The sequence below is a fragment of the Prinia subflava genome, chromosome 6, assembly GCF_021018805.1.
Source record: "Prinia subflava isolate CZ2003 ecotype Zambia chromosome 6, Cam_Psub_1.2, whole genome shotgun sequence".
Taxonomy (NCBI): domain Eukaryota; kingdom Metazoa; phylum Chordata; class Aves; order Passeriformes; family Cisticolidae; genus Prinia; species Prinia subflava.
This window is the reverse complement of record NC_086252.1, coordinates 34,512,803-34,532,475: the sequence shown is the minus strand read 5'-3', so window position 1 is coordinate 34,532,475 and position 19,673 is coordinate 34,512,803. Positions and strand designations below refer to the sequence as shown.

Here is a 19,673-nt window from a genome sequence, read left to right as displayed (position 1 = left end):
TTGTCAATGTAACAGGCTCCAAATTGAATCCTTTAAATATATGTGTCCTAAAAGTCTTTAGGAGTGTATTCAGGTAAAATATGAATATTCCGTTCTTTTCTTTCTGAGCTGCTTTCATCAGAATAAAGTGTCTTTTGTGCTTCACCAAATGCCAGTGCACAGCAGATAGGTTCACTAAACACAAAGGGAATTTCTTGAAATTATATTCAAGTAAATGAACTCCTTCTGCTAGAACCTCTCTGTAAAGGGTGTAAATGATCCTGGCAGCACTCAGACTCACCCATGTGTCTTGGGTAGTTATCAAATATAGACTTTGTCATTATTTAGTCAACCACTGTAGACTTAAAAAAAAAAAAAACCAAAAAACCACCAATACTCCAACAATATCTGTTATATACTGTCATTTTCCTGGAAAATGTCTGCTTTCTATTTTAAGTGAACAATAAATGTCCCTGCTCTAAAGATACTTAAATTGCAGCACTTATTCCCAGCTGCACTGAGCCTTTCCATTTCTTTAGGCATTGCTGATTCTCAGTAAGAATTACTGAATACTGAGTCACTGGTAATATTTTGGAACCATGTATTTAAATTTTTTTTCGGGCTTTTTTTATATATATAAAATAGAAAAATAATCAGTTTGATGTCATTCATGTCATCCCTTTCTTGGAAGAGGAGGACTCATTACAAAGTTGGACCTGAAAATACCAAGTTCATTCCAGAACTTTCCATACCAACATGGCCCAGGCCTGTTTGCTACAGATAAATCAGTGGGAAGGGTGTGATGTCTGCATTCAACACTTATATATTCAACAAAAATATAAAGGATTATATTTTTTAATCGTCATGAAATTACAAGGACAATTATATGCTTTTTTGTTTAAATCTGAAAATTTTTTTTCAGCTCTATATAAGAACTTTAGAATATTTGCTAAATATAGGCCTAAGAATTTTTTCCCCATATTGAACTTTAGCTGTTGAGTCACAATGTGTTAGCACAAGACAGTAAAAAAAAAGTTTTAGACAGAAACTCTACTTTCATTTTGACAAAGTAGCATGTTTTAAGGTTTAGAATATTATATATAAAACCAACATAATATATATCTTCTTTATAAACCATTTTGACACTTTCTTGGGTTTGATATTTGAAAACATTACAACTATTCACCTGAATACAGTTTTAAATCTCAACTCTTGACAGGTAAAGTCCAATATTGGAGGAAACAGTCTTAGCAGCAATCATCAGTCCAGCTCAGTACACTCTGCTGCAATTATCTGGAAATCTTTCCACCACCAGTCCTATTGTGAAAGAGAGGAAATAGTTTCCATAAACTGTTTTTTATGCCTGTTAAAAAATAGAAGCATGTCTTCATTTCTATCTTCAACACACAAATTTTACCTAAGAATTAGTTTATTACCATAAACTTCTAGTTCAGGTACATAAAAAACTTCCTAAAAACAGTGTAAAAATACATTGTATTTTTTACTTGGTAATTTTATTACCATTTCATAGATTTATATAAAAGAGGTTTGATTTTATTTCATCATTTCAGTACAAGTTTTGTTGGTTTTTGTTTCTTTTTTTTTAATGCACAGGCTTTTATTAAGGGCTTGGGTTCATGCAAAATTTTTTTGGTTGTGTTGTTTTTGGTGGGGTTTTTTTGGTTGGTTTGTTTGGGTTTTTTTTGTTTTGGTTTACACGCACACACACACACACATATATATATATATAAAAACCAAAAGGGTGTTTTCTCATCTTGGTGTATAAATTTTTAAGATTGTTCTCTGCCACACACACCTCTCTGCTAGACCTTGATGAGTACCAGTAAAGGCTGGATTTCTGTGTCACCACTCTCTGAAGCTGCCCATGATGGAAGTGATTTCCTTAGTCAGAAATGATGAATCTCGTGGTTTAGCAACACTGGTTTTTTTTGAAGAGAGAAGAGAGACAGAAGATTGAGAGCATAGAATATTTTTTGGCATTATAACTTGTAGAAAAAATGGTGCTGGATGTGGTGAAAGATGGAAAGCTGAAAGTGGTTTTGGTTATTGTCTTCCAGCATTTGGGGTGTTTTCATTCATTCCTCTCTGTCAGTGGCCCTGCACTTCTGGACTTCCTTTACTCTTGAGTTCTCTGAAGTGTTTAGTTCTTCGAAAACATGATGGAAAGCTTAAAATATGCCATAAACAGTGAAAATCTGAATGCCCAGCTCTGAGAAGCTGTGCTGTTGGTGATGAGGGGGAAAATGTCTCAGTGCCTCTCCCCGGTGAGCAGAACTTTGCAGGAAAATAATAGTTTTAACCCCAGTGTATTCTCTCTGAATTTCACATGAAGTTGTTGCTCCTTCAGCCTGGCCAGTCCCCTTCACTTGGTGAGGATTCTGCTACAATCCAGGCATGGGTTCCTGGGAATTCCAGTGTTCTGGACTATTCTGTGGATGATGAAACACCAATTTCTGTTTCAAACGTGATCACACAGAACGGAACTGAACAAGGCATTTTAAAGCCTCAGACACACCCTGAGCACTGCAGCTCTTTGCAATTTGCACCTGCAGAAGGCTCCAGGAGCTGGGTAAGGATCACGTCTGGAGGTGCTCCTGGCCTTGGGTCCAGCAGAATCCTGTTCCCGAGGGAATGCAGGATGAGCTGGAAGTTTGCCCATGAATTCCATCAGTACTTGCCCAATAATGGGGAAGGTTTGCCTTGAAAGGGCCAAAATACCCCTGGCTGTGTCTGACATGGGCTCTTTGCTCCCACCCTGCTGGAATCAGGAGGCACTTTGGGGTTTGGCAGGGAAACTGATCCAGCCAGGACTGAATCACCTTCAATAGTGCCTCTCTAGAATATTCTAAGAGCACAGAAACGAGCAGGGAAGGCTGTTTAGTTTCTTCCTGGTAAACACGTGAAACTAATTTTGTCTCTGAACTGCAGCACCTGTAACACTACAAAGCCCTTTAGAAGTCTCTAAGAACCAATAATCTAACATTTCCTGTAATAGAATCCTGCAATGCAAGATTCTTTTATCAGTTGTTCTAATCTTTTTTTGCCCATCTGAGGTTTTGTTCTCCTGTTTTCATCACTAAGGAAGGGAAGACACACAGATGTTGTGACAAATGGAAATTTTACTGTGATATACACACCAACATATGTTATTTCTTGTTCCAAATGAAAGAAATTCCAGGTCACTTTATAGTTATGAGCCAATTCTCAATCAAATAGGATCCTCAGTGCCTGGACAACACAAAGCTCTGCCATTTTTATCATTTTGACACACTGTAAACTCCAACAAAGCTGATTAAATCTTTTATAGTGTTATATTTTGTACTTGTAGCAATTGAAATTGGCCCTCATCCTTTCAGTGCATGACTAGGTAGTAAAAGACAAGTAAAACACTTACTTTAATTGGACCTAATTTATATGTCTGTGTACAAAACAAAAATGAATAAGTTTATGATTGCAAACTGCCTAGCTTGGTTTAAAAATGCATGAGAACTATTTCTAGGTTTCTGTATTAAAGCTGAATTACACATATAAGATAATTTTAAAATGAATAAGTAATACAGATTTTTTTTAAGCTCAAATACTTAGACATTTGCCCTCAAAGCTATTTTTTCATGTGGTTATAGAACACAACATTTTAATGGTATTTTTTTACCCCAAAATCATAAATAAAACATGCATGTTGATACCAACGTCATCTGCTGAAAAGTCTTAATGTATTGCAAATGTATTGCAATGTATCTTAATGTATTGCCAAGTCTTAATGTGTTGCAAATATGAAAACTTTGTGTTTTGCCGTTAAAAGGAGTTAAAGTATCAGTGCATGTTTTAGTCCTTTCTTTTTTTAAAAAAGTCTTATATTACAAATTTTATCCAACCCTGTGGAATTTCGTGTTATTTAGGGCTTGAGAACAGTCTGTGTGTGTGAATTCCAGTTCTGCTGATGGAAAAGTGAGCTTGGTAAATTCTTCTCAGTCCATGGACACTTGTGAGCTTGTGTGGGAGCGTGGTCATAAATGCAGACCTGGGGTTTCTGTCAAAATTTCCAGAGCTTGGTATTGCTAGGACCCACTAAAATCTTCTAAGGGGACCTTGTTTGAGTGTGATTTCTGAGCCTAGTGAGGAGCTGAGCTGGAGCACAATGGACAGATCCATGCAGGATGGGTGATGTGTGTAAATGTGCTCACACACCCTTTCCCAGTGTCAGATGGGCAGGTCCATGGATGGATGATGTGTGTAAATGTGCTCACACACACTTTTCCAGATGGACAGGTCCATGGATGGGTGATGTGTGTAAATGTGCTCACACACACTTTCCCAGTGTCAGATGGGCAGGTCCATGCAGGATGGATGATGTGTGTAAATGTGCTCACACACACTTTTCCAGATGGACAGGTCCATGGATGGATGATGTGTGTAAATGTGCTCACACACACTTTTCCAGATGGACAGGTCCATGGATGGATGATGTGTGTAAGTGTGGTCACACACACTTTCCCAGTGTCAGATGGACAGGTCCATGCAGGATGGATGATGTGTGTAAATGTGCTCACACACACTTTCCCAGATGGACAGGTCCATGCAGGGATGGGTGATGTGTGTAAATGTTCTCACACACACTTTCCCAGTGTCAGATGGGCAGGTCCATGGATGGGTGATGTGTGTAAATGTTCTCACACACCCTTTCCCAGTGTCACACAGACCTGGGTGCTGCAGATCCTCCCAGCTGCTCTATTTCACATCACTCTGCTGGAGAAGGAACATCTACAAACATCTTCCCAATGACATTTACACACTTTGGCTATGTAAACATCGATAATGTGAGCCTTGATCTGCTACAATATTGCTGGTGTTGGGTGCTTTAATTGTTTAGGTATTGGTGATGATTGAGAGAGGGGAAGACTGATTCGGTGATCAGAATTCGATTTTACTCAGGTTTCCCAAAAGCTTATATACTATTTCAAACAGATTAATAATTTCCACTACAATAATTAGATTAAAAATCACACAGAAAACTCATGCATTTTACAACAATTCTTTGCTTGCAGAAGTTGATTGAATCTTCTCTCTTCCTGTAAGCAGGTGTAATCTCATCCTCTGTAATTTTCGCATTGTGTTTGTTCCTGCCATGGCATCTTGGTTATCAAACCAGCTATGCTAATCCAGTCTGTTTGACTCTCTGTCTTGTGTATTCCCATATTTAGGTAATTAACACTTTTTTAGTTGACCTGGTGCCATTTTCTCGGTGAGAGCCCGGTGGCAGCTGCCTGTGTGGCACACACAGACACCGAGTCATTGCAGCAGCTGACACGAGGCAGCCCTGAGATGTGTGACACTAATTAAATCAAAACCTCCAAATTAAAAATAGCTTCCTTATAACTAATGAGGAGTGACCATCTACATGGGACAATATTCATTTTTTACTTCATTGATCATACATTATTGCTGCGGTGTGTTGTAGTAAATCACCAAAAAATCCATTAGCAAAGCTTTTTTTTTCCCTGCAAGTACAAAGAATATTAATTATTTTTGCTTCCTGAGAACAAACTTTTTTTTCCTTTCTCCTCTTCATTGACAAATGTTTTCAAAGCCATTCCCTAAAAATAAAATAAATAAGGGAATATAAATTTTCAATGACTTTGCTTATGTTGGTACATACAAGGACCTCCCTTTATATTCTGATACATCCTGCGTGCACACTTAATTCAGATCCCAATTCTGGTGGCTGCTCTTGGCCTGAGCACCCCAAGAGCTGAGCTCTGGCTCCAGCCAGAGACTGCCCAGAGGGATTTTTGGATAATGATTCAGCGCTGAGCTGTTGCAGGAGGATTTCCTCCACCTCCTTTTTCCTCTTCATCAGCTTTTGTGCAACCTCCAGCACAGATTTCCTCCTGTCTCCAGTGGCCATCAGCTCCGTTACAGGAGAAAGATGAGTCCTGTGGCTGTGTTAATTATTTACGTGTGTGCAGTGGAGATGAGCAAGTGTCTGACACGCAGAAAGCAGTGAGCAGGAAAGGAGCCAGAGGGGAAGTGTTTGCTGGAGAGCCCTCTCAAACAGAGCTGTCAGAGCCCTTCTGTGGCACTGTGCAAACAGTGCTCGTGGTTTGAAATGAAGTATTTAAAAAATTCGAGTTGTTGTGCGATACTAGATTTAGACTGCCTTGCTGTTTGCTTTTGTCTGGTGTGTACAAATGCACACAGAGGAAAAGATGAGTGTAGAGCACCACTCTAAAAGTGTGATGCTCATACAGCCAATGTCCCTCTGCCGTGTGCTGCACCTGTGAGTGCATTTGTGCACAATTCTGGTGCCCACAGTGGCACAGGAGTGCAGGAATGGGAGTTTGGTGAGCCACTGTGAGCCTTGTTAAGCTTTACAGCCAGATAACCTCTTGAGCTGTTTTGCCTGCTCTAATGCACAGAATTGGGAACTATCCCTTGGAACTGAATTTTAATGTGGATTTTTTAAATATTTTTTTTAATTATGTGTTTTTGACTGACCAAATTATATATCACAGAATTACTTAGATTTGAAAAGCCTGCTAAGATTATTGAGTGTTCATCACTGTGTTCACCACCAACCCGTGTCTCCAAGGGCCACATCTACATGTCTTAAATACCTCCAGGGATGGTGACCCCACCACTGCCCTGGGCAGCCCGTCTCAATGCCTGATCACCCTTTTGAGGCAGAAGATTTTCCCAGTATCCAATCTAAACCTCCCCTTGCTCAAACTGATTCCATTTTCTCTTGCCCTATCACTTTGGAGAAAGGACAGACCCCCCCCGGCTGTCCCCTCCTGCCAGGGAGTTTTGCAGAACCAAAAAGTTCCTCCTGAGCCTTCTTTTCTCCTGGCTGAGCCCCTTTTCCAGCTCCTTCAGATTCTCCTGGGGCTCAAAACCCCTTCCCCATCTCCCTCAGCCCCTCCTGGGACTCCAGCCCCTTCCCCAGCTCCCTCAGCCTCTCCTGGGGCTCCAGCCCCTTCCCCAGCTCCCTCAGCCCCTTCCCCAGCTCAATCAGCCCCTCCTGGGACTCCAGCCCCTTCCCCAGCTCCCTCAGCCCCTCCTGGGGCTCCAGCCCCTTCCCCAGCTCCCTCAGCCTCTCCTGGGGCTCCAGCCCCTTCCCCAGCTCCCTCAGCCCCTTCCCCAGCTCCCTCAGCCCCTCCCGGGGCTCCAGCCCCTTCCCAGCTCCGTTCCCCTCCCTGGCCCCGAAGCCCCTCAAAGCCTGCGGTGTGTGAGGAGCACAGGACTGAGCGCAGGATCCGAGGTCGATGCAGCTCTGTTGGGTTTGGAATGTTTGCCCTGGTTGCTGTTTCTGTGCTCCCCGTGCAGAGCAGAAGGAGCTGCTGGCGTCCCCCACGTGGAGGGCAGAGAGCAGAGGCTGTCACCAGGCAGGTGAGCCAGCACAGATTGTCACACTGCGGCGGCTCAAAGGCAGCTTCTCCTTTCTGGAGTTCCTCATTTGCTCTTTGGTTTCTGTTCATTTCAGTGCTGGTTTCTGCAGTCACAGCTCCTCTCTTAGCTTTGGTCATAGGCTGTGACTTTTGAGTGCTGTAGCTGCATTTGCCCACTTGCCAACTCACCAGGCCACCGGTTGCCACTGGTTTTATTGTTTCTTGGGAAGGGTTATTTTGGAGATAAAATGCTGTGTCTGCGAGGTCAGAGTTTGTGGGATTAGGCCCTTTTCTGACTCAGACGGGGCAACTGAGAGGCGTTTCAAAAACTTTTATTCCATTTTCTGTCTCATGTGAAGGCTGGGACAATACAGATGTTACAATTCACGCCATCACAATCAGAAGCCAACTATTTCTTAATTACAATAAATCACAAGCATTTCTTGGCATATCAGCTTTTGCCACACAATGCTGTAAATGCCTTAAAGCCAATCATCTAAAATTACCCCTTGTAGGTCCTATTACAATGCATCTTTCATAGTCCTACTTCTCCAAAGTATCCAGTCTTATTTGCAAGGCCATCCTTTGAAACTTGTTTCCAGTTCTATTTCTCTCTCAACGATGTCCCTCCTATTCCATGGCATTTCTAAGCCATCATTAGTTTACACTTTTTGTGCTTTTACAGCCCAGTATTTCTACTTTGTTCTTCTTTTCAGTTATCCACGTCCTGCTGTAAATGTTTATTATTGTCCTTCTACATGGGCAGCTGAATACCTGATTTAATTGAAGGTGACTTCAAATTTATATTAATTATCAGTCTACGTGGTTGGATCAAGCATATGGATAAAAATAACTATGGATAAGGGGTTACTTATGCTTCATAAATCCTTATTAAATATGAAATTCTTTCTTTGCATATATATAATATAGCACAGAGTAAAGATTTTAAGTAATTTCCATACATTTATCCCACTGTTTCAAAGTCTTGGTATTAGAAATGTGCCTCTACTCTGTGTAAAAATTGACTTTATAAAGCAGTTGTGATACCATTAGATACCCTATGTGTTTAGTTTACACTTACATTAACTCATAACTACAGAAATTAATAGACAGTGTTCAACCTCTTGTGAGAGTTCAAATATTTAACTTTAAAAAAATAAAAATAAAAAGCAAAACCCAATACAAAACCACCTGATTTTCCCGTAAAAGCAATATCTTCATTAAGGTACAATATATCTTGTCTTGGCAGGGTCAGAGATATTATTTTAGGATGTTGTGATTTTAAATTTTCTAAAAGATAAGCACTTTTGAAATCTCTGTTTTTCAGTAATTACCTGGGCAGAAAATAAATTTAAAACCCCATCTGTGAGAAGACTACTAACAATTAAAATTATATCAGATATTTTATGTTACTTTGGCCACATGTTGCAGGTCATTTCTTGTTGCCAAGAGTGATTTTAAAGAATAAAGTTTTGAAATCAATTCTGCAAGCTTAAATATCAAATGATGTACCACAGTGCTTTTGAAGAAAGTGAACAGAGAGAAAAATCCTCACAATTTTACATTTGTGTTTGACAAGCCACATACTCTTTTCTACCATTATTTTTCATTTAAACCTGTATTTATCCAGACATATCCCAAAATTAGTGTTGATTCTTCTTCTTAAGGATAGAATTGAATTCAGAGGCTGTGGAATAAGATTTTTCTCAGGATAACTGCTCACTGTGGAGAACTTTCACTCCAACGAGACACTTAGGAGAGCAGGAAGGGTGTGCAAGTCACTGGTGTACAGCACAAATGGGAATTTTGAAGACATCCCCCAGTCTGGTATAATTAGTTCTCATGGCTGAGGACAGCCCAGGATTAGAGCTGCTCAAAAAATGCTGAGGTCCTGAGGCAAATTGGATGCAGTGATGGAAAAGGATGTACCACATCTGACTGCCTCGCCTGTTGCTTAAAATTCCAACTACTCGCCTAAGTTGTTCAAGCAGAAAGCGCTTTGTAAAAACATAGCTGAGAGAGACAAAGGTGAAAAAATAAACCAAAAAACAGCAGCTTTGATGGGTTTTTGGTAACAGTTGTCAAATAGAAGCATCATTTCCTGAACTTCCAATAAATGGTTATGTATGTTTTACTGTAATTAATAACTTCCTTTGAACCTTGAATTTGTGTTGTGCGCCCAAGATGGAAACTTGCAAATATCCTTTTGTCATACTTTGCAACCCCCCTAAACTTATACATACTTAAAGTATGTAAAGTTGTACCTTAATTTATGTTAGATTAGAGAGAATGTTTCTCTAAGAGAGTGCTTTCTTCAGAAGAAGGAAATGTACATCATGAAATAATGCTCATTCATAATTTTTGCTAATTAACACTGGTATATCGCTCATGGTAATTTCATATATAATATGAATATACAATATACAAATAGTGGAAATTACCAGTTTGAAGAGTCTTAGTTGCGTTCTCCAGTTTGAAATTGAGGAGAGCAGCAGCCTGAGGTGAGGCAGGCAGGGTTTTCATTAAGCTCAAAGTCACAGGTGCCGTGTGAGGAGTCCATGGTGAAATGTCTGCTGGTTCTGACTGAGAATACTTCTCATACTTTCTCATGATGCTGCTTTAGTGTGAACCCAGAGACTGATTCCTCCCAGAGACCGATTCCTCCCCTCGTGTCCTGCTGGGGCACATCACAAGGACTCCCTTACCTCTCCCCAACCTTCCCAACCTAGGGCACCTTCCCTGAAGGGGCTCGAGCTGGATTCCCTGAGAGCTGCACAGGAATTGCCAGAACACCATCCAGTTCCCTTCCAGTGAGTGTGACACGTGTGACCAGATCAGAAATGGCCTTCCTAGGTGATGTGACAGCCAAGGGAATCTGGATCCAAAGTGACTCTCTCTTTTGTTTCCAGCCTGTCTCCAGGCACAGGTTGTTTTCTGGACATTTAGGGACAGCAGCAATAGTCCGTCCACCTGCCCACGGAATGTCCCTGGCCGTGGTACCCCCCTGGCCAATCCCCATCCCTGGGGAAGCACCCAGTGCCCAGACCCCCTCCCCTGGGGCTGGGAAGCCCTGCCTGCAGGCCGGGGTTCCCCCTGGCCCTGGCTCAGCTCCTGCAGCTCAGCTCTTTTCCCGTTCCCTGCCATCTGTTCCGAGACAATCACTCACGGAAACAGTTGGATATTCTGCTGCCTGAGCCGACTCTCTTGAGCTCCTGCATCCTCTTTGCCCTCCAAGCAGCGTCCCAGGATGAATGTTTGAAACATTGAGATGTTGTATTACCATAATTGCAGCCAGTAGTTTTGACTATTTTTCCACCAACTGGCAAGGCTAGGAATTATTATGTCTTTTGAAGGGAAGAAAAGACACCATCCGTCTTTTATATTCTTGGCATTCTTGCACTGATGTAAAATACACCGAGATTATTTTGAAGAAGAACACTTTTAAATTCCTTTTCCCGAAGTTCACTTGATAACACTGCCAGAAGTGGCTGTCTGTTAAAGGGAGAGCGAAGAGGAGTAAACAAGATAAAAAGCTCCTCTTCTTCATTTGCATTAGACATTTCAGAAAGTGCAGCAGCTGGGAAGGATTCAGTGGGAGAAGCAAGTGCTGCTTCAAAGGCATCACAACATGCAGCCTGATTTGGTTTTTAATTTTTTTTTAAATTTTTTCAATAGAGGTGGTAGAAATTGTGGGCAGGCAGGCCTGCTCTCTTATTCTACTGGTGTTGATGGTGGAGACTTATTACCATTTAGAGTTCTTTGCAGACAAAGTAAGTCACAAAGCTTCTATAAAACAGGACTTTTTGGGCCTGAAGCTCATCTTCATTTTTAGGTCAAGTTGCCTTCCAAAGCATCATCCTTGTAACAAGTCAAAGCACAAATGAATTTATCTTAATGCCATGAATAAGAAAATCACTTCCCATCTTTTGCTTTCACAAGTGGTGCACAAAATTTCTCTTGAAACCAAAACAATTCAAGTAATACTTCCTGAAGTGTTTTTCCGTGTACCATCCTATGTTCCCAATCAAAGAAATCTAATTAGGAAGCTCCTCTATTAGTATTTTGAGTTAGAGCATGTTTTTAGAATTGCACAGTGTTTGTTTCCTGGAGGAATCTTGTATTTTAAAAGCAAGTGGCATCAAATCAAAAATGTTGTAGACAAGAACATGTCAGACTAGTCTATTAACAGTTTAAATGGTAATAAGAGATTCCTTCTTTCATTTATTAAGTTTAGGATATATGTAAATATGTTTACATAGTTTAGGTCACAGATAAAATTTTCTGTTCGCTAAAGTATGAAAACCCTCTAGTGATCTAAGTTTTATAGTAGTGCAGGTACCATGGTTCATGTGCTTCACAGATCTCATTTTTTTAAATGAATGTTCTCTGTTTTAGAAGAAAAGACCTTTTTCACTCCTCACATTTTATCACAGATGCTCTAACAAAGAATAAGCAATTTATTACTGGCAAATCAGAAAATTTGTTGGGTTTTGTAACTTGTTATGTGCCTTCAAGTACTGATGCAGCTGAAATGGGAATGAAATTAAACCTTGTGGTTTTCCGTGACCTACCTGAGCATTGGGCTGCTTTATTTATGCTCTTCCTTGGGATGTCTGCAGAGTCAGACAGTGCTGGGGGAGTGCCTGGCACTGCCAGGGGCTGTGGGTACTGTAGGGAACTTCATGTGATGGGAGCCTTCATGGCAGTGTCCTGCCCCAGGGTACAAAAGGAGGAATAAAATGCCTGAGCCCCAAACTCTCTGGTTCTCTGTTTCTCATTGCCATAGTCATCAAATCCTGACATCTAGGATAAATTTTGATCAACTTTCAATGTTCTGTCTTTAAGTTCTTCTTATATTTTACTGAAAAATACAGGGAATACTTTTTCTTTGTGGAACGTTTTAATCCCTCTACGTTTGAACAGTGTGTATTTAACCCAGAGCTTGTTGAGAACAGTTTGTGTTTCGTGCTGGGAGCACACAAATCCTTTGAGACAGGGTACATTCATCCCCACCAGCATTACCTTTCCATCCCTGGAGACTGTTCCGTGTCTCTGTTCACCAGGAATTCCTCAGGGATGTCCTCGGTGTCCCTCCATGGCTGGAAGGTCAGAGGAGGGAGCAGGGCACTGCATCCCACTTTTCTCCACCAGGGATGTGCTCGTGCTTTGCCTGGGGAAGGAGAGCTGCCCTGTGCTGGGGGTTTGCAAATTGGGACACATTTTGTATATTAGATTTATATTCCATGGTCTGTGCTGAGAGGCATCTCCATTTGTCATGGAAGTTGTAGACTCGCCTCAAATGGTTTGTCCTGCTGACTCCAAGAGACAAGAGCTGAGAAAGCTGAGATCTTCCAGCTTTTTAATTAGGGAGCTTTCAGCTGCTGCCAGTGATTTCTGTCCTTCTCCTGGTGCCTCGGAGGAGGTGAGAGCATCTTGCAGTTGAGCACTCTGCATCCAAGGATAGATTTCCCCAAAGGACTGGTACAAGCTGCCAGAGTTCAGCACAGACCCAAGGCTCCAACACAAGAAATCAAGGAGGTTCAAGCTGTTTTTTCCTAAAAAATTGAGTAGCTAATGATACACAATGTATAAATCACGGTGCAGCGTCTAACTGAGCCAAACCCCTCAGACCTCTAAATGTTCTTTGCTGTGTTCAAAATCTCAAAGTCTTTATAATGTGGAATTACGGTGGGGAATTTTATCAGCTAGAACCCTTGCTAAGGGATAAACAAAAGTGATTCTCAAGAGTCCCCAAGCTCCCTCAAAACTCCCTGAACCAAACACTTCAGGGAAAAGGGGACAGAGATAAGTGATTGCAGCAGGGGTGGTATCCCAAAGGGGGCAATCACAGCATCCTCCTCCTCCCCCTATCCTGGGCTGTGCAGTTTCTGAGGCAGTCTCCTGGGCTGGAGCAACACTTTCTCTCATCTAATGCAGCCACAAATATGTGACATTTATATGTATTTTCATAAATATCTACAATTATCTGCATAGCTCAACAGTGGAAGTAAATACTGGTACCTATTGCTCTTGATATGATTCTTGTTAGGGTATTCACAGGACAATTGAAAATCTTATGATGCTTTTTAGTGTCTGCAAAGCTGATTTTGTAAAACACCTGTATTTTAGGAAATAATCCTCTGAGCCATTGATTTGTAATTGCACTAATTATTTCTTGATGACTTTATGTGTGATAACAAGGCCCTAAAATCTGCAAAATGAACAAAACCTTCAAAATGAACGAATACAGAGCGTTGCCCTTAGCTTTAAAAAGGAAACAAGGCACAGAACTTTCTTTGCCTTGTGGTGGATGTAAAAACACGTGTAAGAAATTTTCCATCTGTTCTTTAGGTCCTGAGGAATCGGATTTCAAGTGCAGCCCGAATTTCATCAGCTGCATTGGTACCAACAAATGCATCCACTTGTCCCAGCTCTGCAACGGGGTCTACGACTGCTCCGACGGCTACGACGAAGGGGTGCATTGCAGGGGTGAGTGAAAAATGCTTAAACCTCAGTTCTAAATTCAAAAAGAACCAGAATTTACTCCTTGGGAATACAGATACGTATATACAGGTGCCTGAATATATGTAAAACAACCAAAAGTGAACTGATAGAAGCATATTTTAATATGTGTTTCAAGGTAATTTAAAAAATATACGTATTTTTTGTGTGAATGAAATGCAAGTAATAAGCATACAGAGATTTTCAGGCTTTTGCTGCATTAATTACTGAGCTGATATGATGGAAAATCTTCTATCAAAAAAGGATGAGGAAGCTCTTTACTGAGCCAAAGTTAGGCAGCACACTGTTTGCCAGGATGATTTTTCTTTTTCTTATAACTTCTGCCCAAAAAAAAAAAAAAAAAAAAAGCTAAAGAAAACCACTGAAAAATATATCAAATTTGCTATGAGCATTATTTTACATGGACTTTGTTTCAGGAGGGTTTTATGGAAATAATCTTCTGTTTAATAGTGTAGTCACCAAATTTTGACAATGAGAAACCTTAAATAGAAACTGGTGAAGTTCAGAATATTTATTATCTCAGCTCTACTGAGATGACTTTTTGAGGTCTGCATTGAGGATAGTTACAGGGCCAAATCTTGGGTACCTTGAATCAGTTATTTTTAATTAGTGGATTTCCAGATGAGTGATGAGTGATTGTTGATGATGCTCAACAGAGCTCATGTTCCAAACCAGAAACTCAGAGACAGATCCAAAAAGACAATATACAGTGAAAGATACAATGAATGGTAGAGTTCAGAATGTTAAATTAAAATTTAAAATTTCATGTGGACATATTTTCAGAGCTGTCAGAGTAAAATCTAAGCCTACACCAAAAGTAAGCCACATGGGAAAAAAAATTAAAATTAGAAAAAAAAAGAAGAGCCATCTGGAATTAATCAGTACGATACTGCTGACTTCACAAAACTGCAAATAGTTATTTTTATAGAACCAGGTGAGGATACAGGCTGTCATAAAATATATGACAGTTCTTATTCACAGTGATGGGAATCATTTCTTTTCTTGAAGGCTCAACTGTTTCATAGTGCTTGTTCAATGAGCATTACACAAAATCAAAATTTGTGTCAGCACATTGGGTTTAGCACTGGGCCCAGCATCCAAAAAACCCCCAGAAGTTAAACTGGCCAAAGCATTATTTGGCCTGTACTGAAACTTTGTGAGGTTGCAGGTGAGTGTTTCTCAGAGAATAGTATTGATTCATTAAGATCTGTTTACATTTATATTCTTCAATATTTCGCTTTTTTCTGTGAATTTCTCTGGATTAAATGACACAGGATTAAAAATTTCCAGTGCTGGATAATTATTATAACTGTCTTATATATTTTTTTTTTTGTGTTTTAAGTCTTTAAACCACAAGATTAATGGAATCAGAAAAAAAATATAGCCTAAAAGTAAAATCCTACATTAGGATTAGGCAATGAAATCTGTTTGCCATTTTTATTGTACATGTGTCCTGTATTTTGACAAAAACACCAATCTGTATTCACATCCTTTTAATTTATGCTCAAATACATCTTGTAAGGTTCATGTTGATTCCCACTCCCTTTTTTATTATCATGCATGAATATGAAAACTGCCCAGTGGAAAAAACAATGTCTGCTTCAATAGATCACCATAAAATTTGGTAAAACATTTTAAACAAATACTTCTTCTGGACCACACAGAACACCTACATAATGAAGTGCCACAGTACCTCCTCATCGAGGAAGAGATTAACAACTCATTAATATTGATTTTTGTGGCAGTTCCATATTTTTGCTCGCTTTTTTGGGGCAGAATTGAAATTATAAGTGAACACATTTCTGTCAACAGAGCCAAAGAATATCAAAACCCATAATTTTACATTATGATCCTGTAGTTTGTTACCAACAACTGCCACTGAAGTGTCATTATGTTATATTCCTATATATCACATATTTGGTGTGAGTTCCTTATGATTGTAATTATTCTCTCTCTCTCTATATATATATCTTTATATCTTTATATATCTATATCTGTTTATCAGAAAAATGCTTGGGCAACCTTTGAGTCATTCCTCTTTACTTTCTGGGTCTTGAACACACAAGTCAAATGTTGAACTCATTTATGTGGCCAAAAGTTGCAAAGTCACTTCAGAAATCCAGCCAAATGATGATTAACTTTTTCTTTATTTTACTCCCAAGAGTGTCATTATCAATTCTGCTGGAATTAACAGAGTTCTTGTGAAGTTTGTGATTGAGGAAGGCAACAACAATTTTCAATATTGAATTGCTAAGAGCCCAGTTGGTCACAGAGCTGTGGTAAAATAATCTCTTGCTGGGGACAGTGACAGTGCAGTGTAAATAATTCACAGTCCAAGCACCAGGAAATTCAGTTTTGGTTTGAAATACGGGGGTGTCACCAGGGCAAAGCCCATTTCTGTGCACAGGTAACTCCAAAGGGGTGAAATTTCTAAGGACTGATGGAGTATAAGCATCCAGCAAGTGGAATGATTCTAATTTCTTTCCCTAAATTTAACATTTTCATGGTAATTCATTATTAACGAGCTTCTAGAGTTGTATTCAGGCCTGCACCTTTCCCTGGCAAGGGGAAATATGGTCATTGCTCCAGTGTGAAATGGTAATGTATGGGAAATTTCAAGGAAATAGTAGTAAATACAATGACATTCCTGTATTATCATCTTTTATTTCAGGCACATATGCATTTTTGCTGGTGAATGTAATGCATAAATTCAGGAGAGGTTGTGGCAATATGAAATAAAGAATGTTTTATTATGCACGGTTGTTCCACATTATGTGTTCCAGTGACCTTCAGAGGAGAAAGGGGTGTGAAATTCACTGGATTTGAACCTCGGAGCATATAATAGTGATAAGATCTGTATTTGGTCATTTTGGATTCCTTTCCATTTTTTATCTAATTGAAGAATGCTTTAAAGAGGCTGAAAAAGGGAGAAATCAAAATACGTATTAACCCCTCCTATAAAGCTTATACTGGGGCTGTTCAGCTTTCTGAAAATTCCAGCAATTCCACCCCGATCCAGCCCTGCAGAATGGGAAATTCACACCCACCAGCTCCTTGGGGGGTTGCTGAGACTCAGCTAAAACTTTCCAGTGCCAAAACCAGAGCCAGGCTTGAGTAGTTCCAGTTGAAGGCTGCTCCAGATCTGCTCCTGGCAATTAAACTTCTTTCTTTGACACACTCCTGCAGGCTCCTTTGGAGAGCCAGGCCTTTATTCCAGCTGCACTTGCAGCCACTTTTACTGCTCAGCTGAGCAATGAGCTGAGAATTCTCCTGCCCCTTGGGAGCTGCCAAATTATTGCAAACTGAACTTTATAGCTCCAAGACTTTCCTTCACAGGGTTCATCCCACTGGCTCTGGCTCTGGTCAGTTAAAGCTGGGATCACGGGGCTGCAGCTTTTCCCAGTCTGATTTTGAGGTCTTTTGAAGGCTAAAATACCTTTCTTTTTAATATATTTTTTTTTCCTCCCCCCTCCTTAAAGTTTTAGGAATGGCTCAGGCAAATATCTGTAATTGGAGTAGTTGGAGTTATTTGGATTTGAGTATGTAAAGCATTAAATACAATTATTATAATTTCTAGAGAATTACAGTCACAATCCCATGAATCTTAGTAAAGTTGTTTGGGTTGTTTATTTTTTTTATAGGGCTGCAGAGGTGAGCTGCACAGTTTTATAAATCAATGTTTTATAAATCTTTATGTGGCACAAAATTGGAAGTGGTGTGCCAAAATTGGGGTTTGGTCTGAGTTAGAGCTCTAGGAAATGAAAACTTGTACAGATTATTGAGATCTCCTTTTTTAATTAACTAACTTATTATTTAATAGCTCCTGGAATATCTGTGCTAAAATTTTAGCTTTCCAGCCAGAAAATGCTAAAAGAATACTGTAAAAAATACCAGTGCAAAAAGAATCCTTCTAAGTATTCAGATTATTTGGATCTTTATTAACTGTGATCTGAACCATAATCTCTGCAGTCTCTAATCAATGAAATATTCAAAGGCAAACTCTGGATCATTTAGTATTAAAAAACTGCAGAACACACATTGAGAGGTTTTGGCCAAAAGTTGTTCTGTTTTAGCAGCCTGTAATCAGAGTATTATTTTGGGTTTAGGCTTTTTGAATGAATTGTTATCAGATGATGAAGATAAATGCTGCTATTACTGAATTACGTTTTGTTCTTGTCTTTCTGCTCTGGAACATTGGGAAATTTTAAGTAGTGTTTACCAGAGGGGAAAACACCAATTTTAGAATTTTAAGGGAATTTCAGGCCTTTCAAATAATGATTCAAAGTTATAAAAGTGAAAGATATGGACCTACATTTAGATCCTAGTCTTACTTTTATTTTTTTTTTTCCTTTCTAATGAAGTTGTGTAACAAGGTAACAAAACCCCCCTAAACCAGTCAGGAGTTATAAATGTCCCTCCATTTTCTCATGAGAGTTTTTTCTGCAGTAATGCTCACCTGCATCAGAATTCCCTGTGAACTCATTCGATTCATTCTGACAAGCTTTAAATCACTCATCCTTTAAGGCTGTGATGTACAAAGTGCCACATGAGGTTACTGAAAATAACCCCCAGGAAATCTCCCAGAGCTCCTGGTGGACCAGTGGGGCTGCTGAAACCATCAGGTAACATTTGGAATGATTCCCACTGCAACCACTGCATTCTGCATCAAGGTTTTCACTTGGTTTATGAGGCAGAAAACAGAAAAAAAGCAGGGGCATTAAAATAAAACTGGGTATTTTTGCTTTGGAACAGAGCTGCTAATAAAGAACTCTATTTGTCTGGCTGAAGGCTCAATTTGCATAGTTAATACTATGATATCTCCTCATTTCACCATCCAAACATCCAGTTTCTTGTATATTACTGTCTTCCCTATCTTTTTGCCTCGATAGAGCATGATGTGGCTCATTTGAATTAGCCAAGGTCATTTAGTCTATTCTCCTGTCAAGACAAAGAAGTCGTGGGCTTGGTGATTTGATAATTTTCCATCACAAAATCCTTTTGCAGCAAAGCAAATTCAAGGAGGTTGGTGGGGGAATGAGCAGTGGAAGACGTTTGAGTGATGTGATTTCATCCTACCTTGATGGGCTGCTGAAGAGTTTTTAGGCTAGAATTCACAAAGGAACGCTGTTGTGAAGGTATCAGCATTGTCTCTGTGGTAAATTAAGTGTAGGATTTAAATGTTTGGCTATTTATGATGATGACAGCAGATCATTAATTGGTTTGTGGTTTGTAGAGAGTGTTCTGATCTTGTCCATTGGAGGAGCAATGCATGTCCAGTCTGCTCCCAGTCAGAATTCCCATTTCAGCTGCAGTGTCCGTTTTTCTGAGAGAAAAATGTTGGCTACGTTTCCTTACTGGTGGAATCAAGTGTTGGTCTGGCCTCCCCAAATACAAATTCTGGTCATTTTTTAGCACACACATTTAAATACACGTGCTGTCCTCAGGGCACAGAAACCACGCTTGCAACAGCCAATGCACTGTTGGATGGTTAACCCATGGAGTTCTGCATTATGGAAAAGATTATGAGTGGAGATTCTAACTCAAGTATTTCAGGTTTTCCATGATCCTGTTGCCCAATGCAATGCACAGAGTGCAGCAGGGATGTTCATGTAGCACATTTGGGACAGGATGATGGTGGTTAAGGGGGCAGTTACTGGTCCTTAACTGGTTCATGGGCAGGGCTGCAGGAACCTGAGCAAGGCAGCTGCAGTCGGTGACTCAGGGGATGGGAAGGAATGATCTGAGAAATCTTTGTTCTGCTTCCCA

General features: G+C 40.0%; 1 long non-coding RNA gene across 1 annotated transcript in view; it reads left to right on the top strand.

Moving 5' to 3' along the window:
• Positions 1 to 14,265, top strand: part of LOC134552379 (uncharacterized) — a 99,707-nt gene extending 85,442 nt beyond the window's left edge. Inside the window, exon 2 of the long non-coding RNA XR_010080848.1 lies at positions 13,737 to 14,265. This is a non-coding gene — a long non-coding RNA (uncharacterized LOC134552379). The remainder of the gene's footprint in view (positions 1 to 13,736) is intronic.
• Positions 14,266 to 19,673: the final 5,408 nt, after the last annotated feature.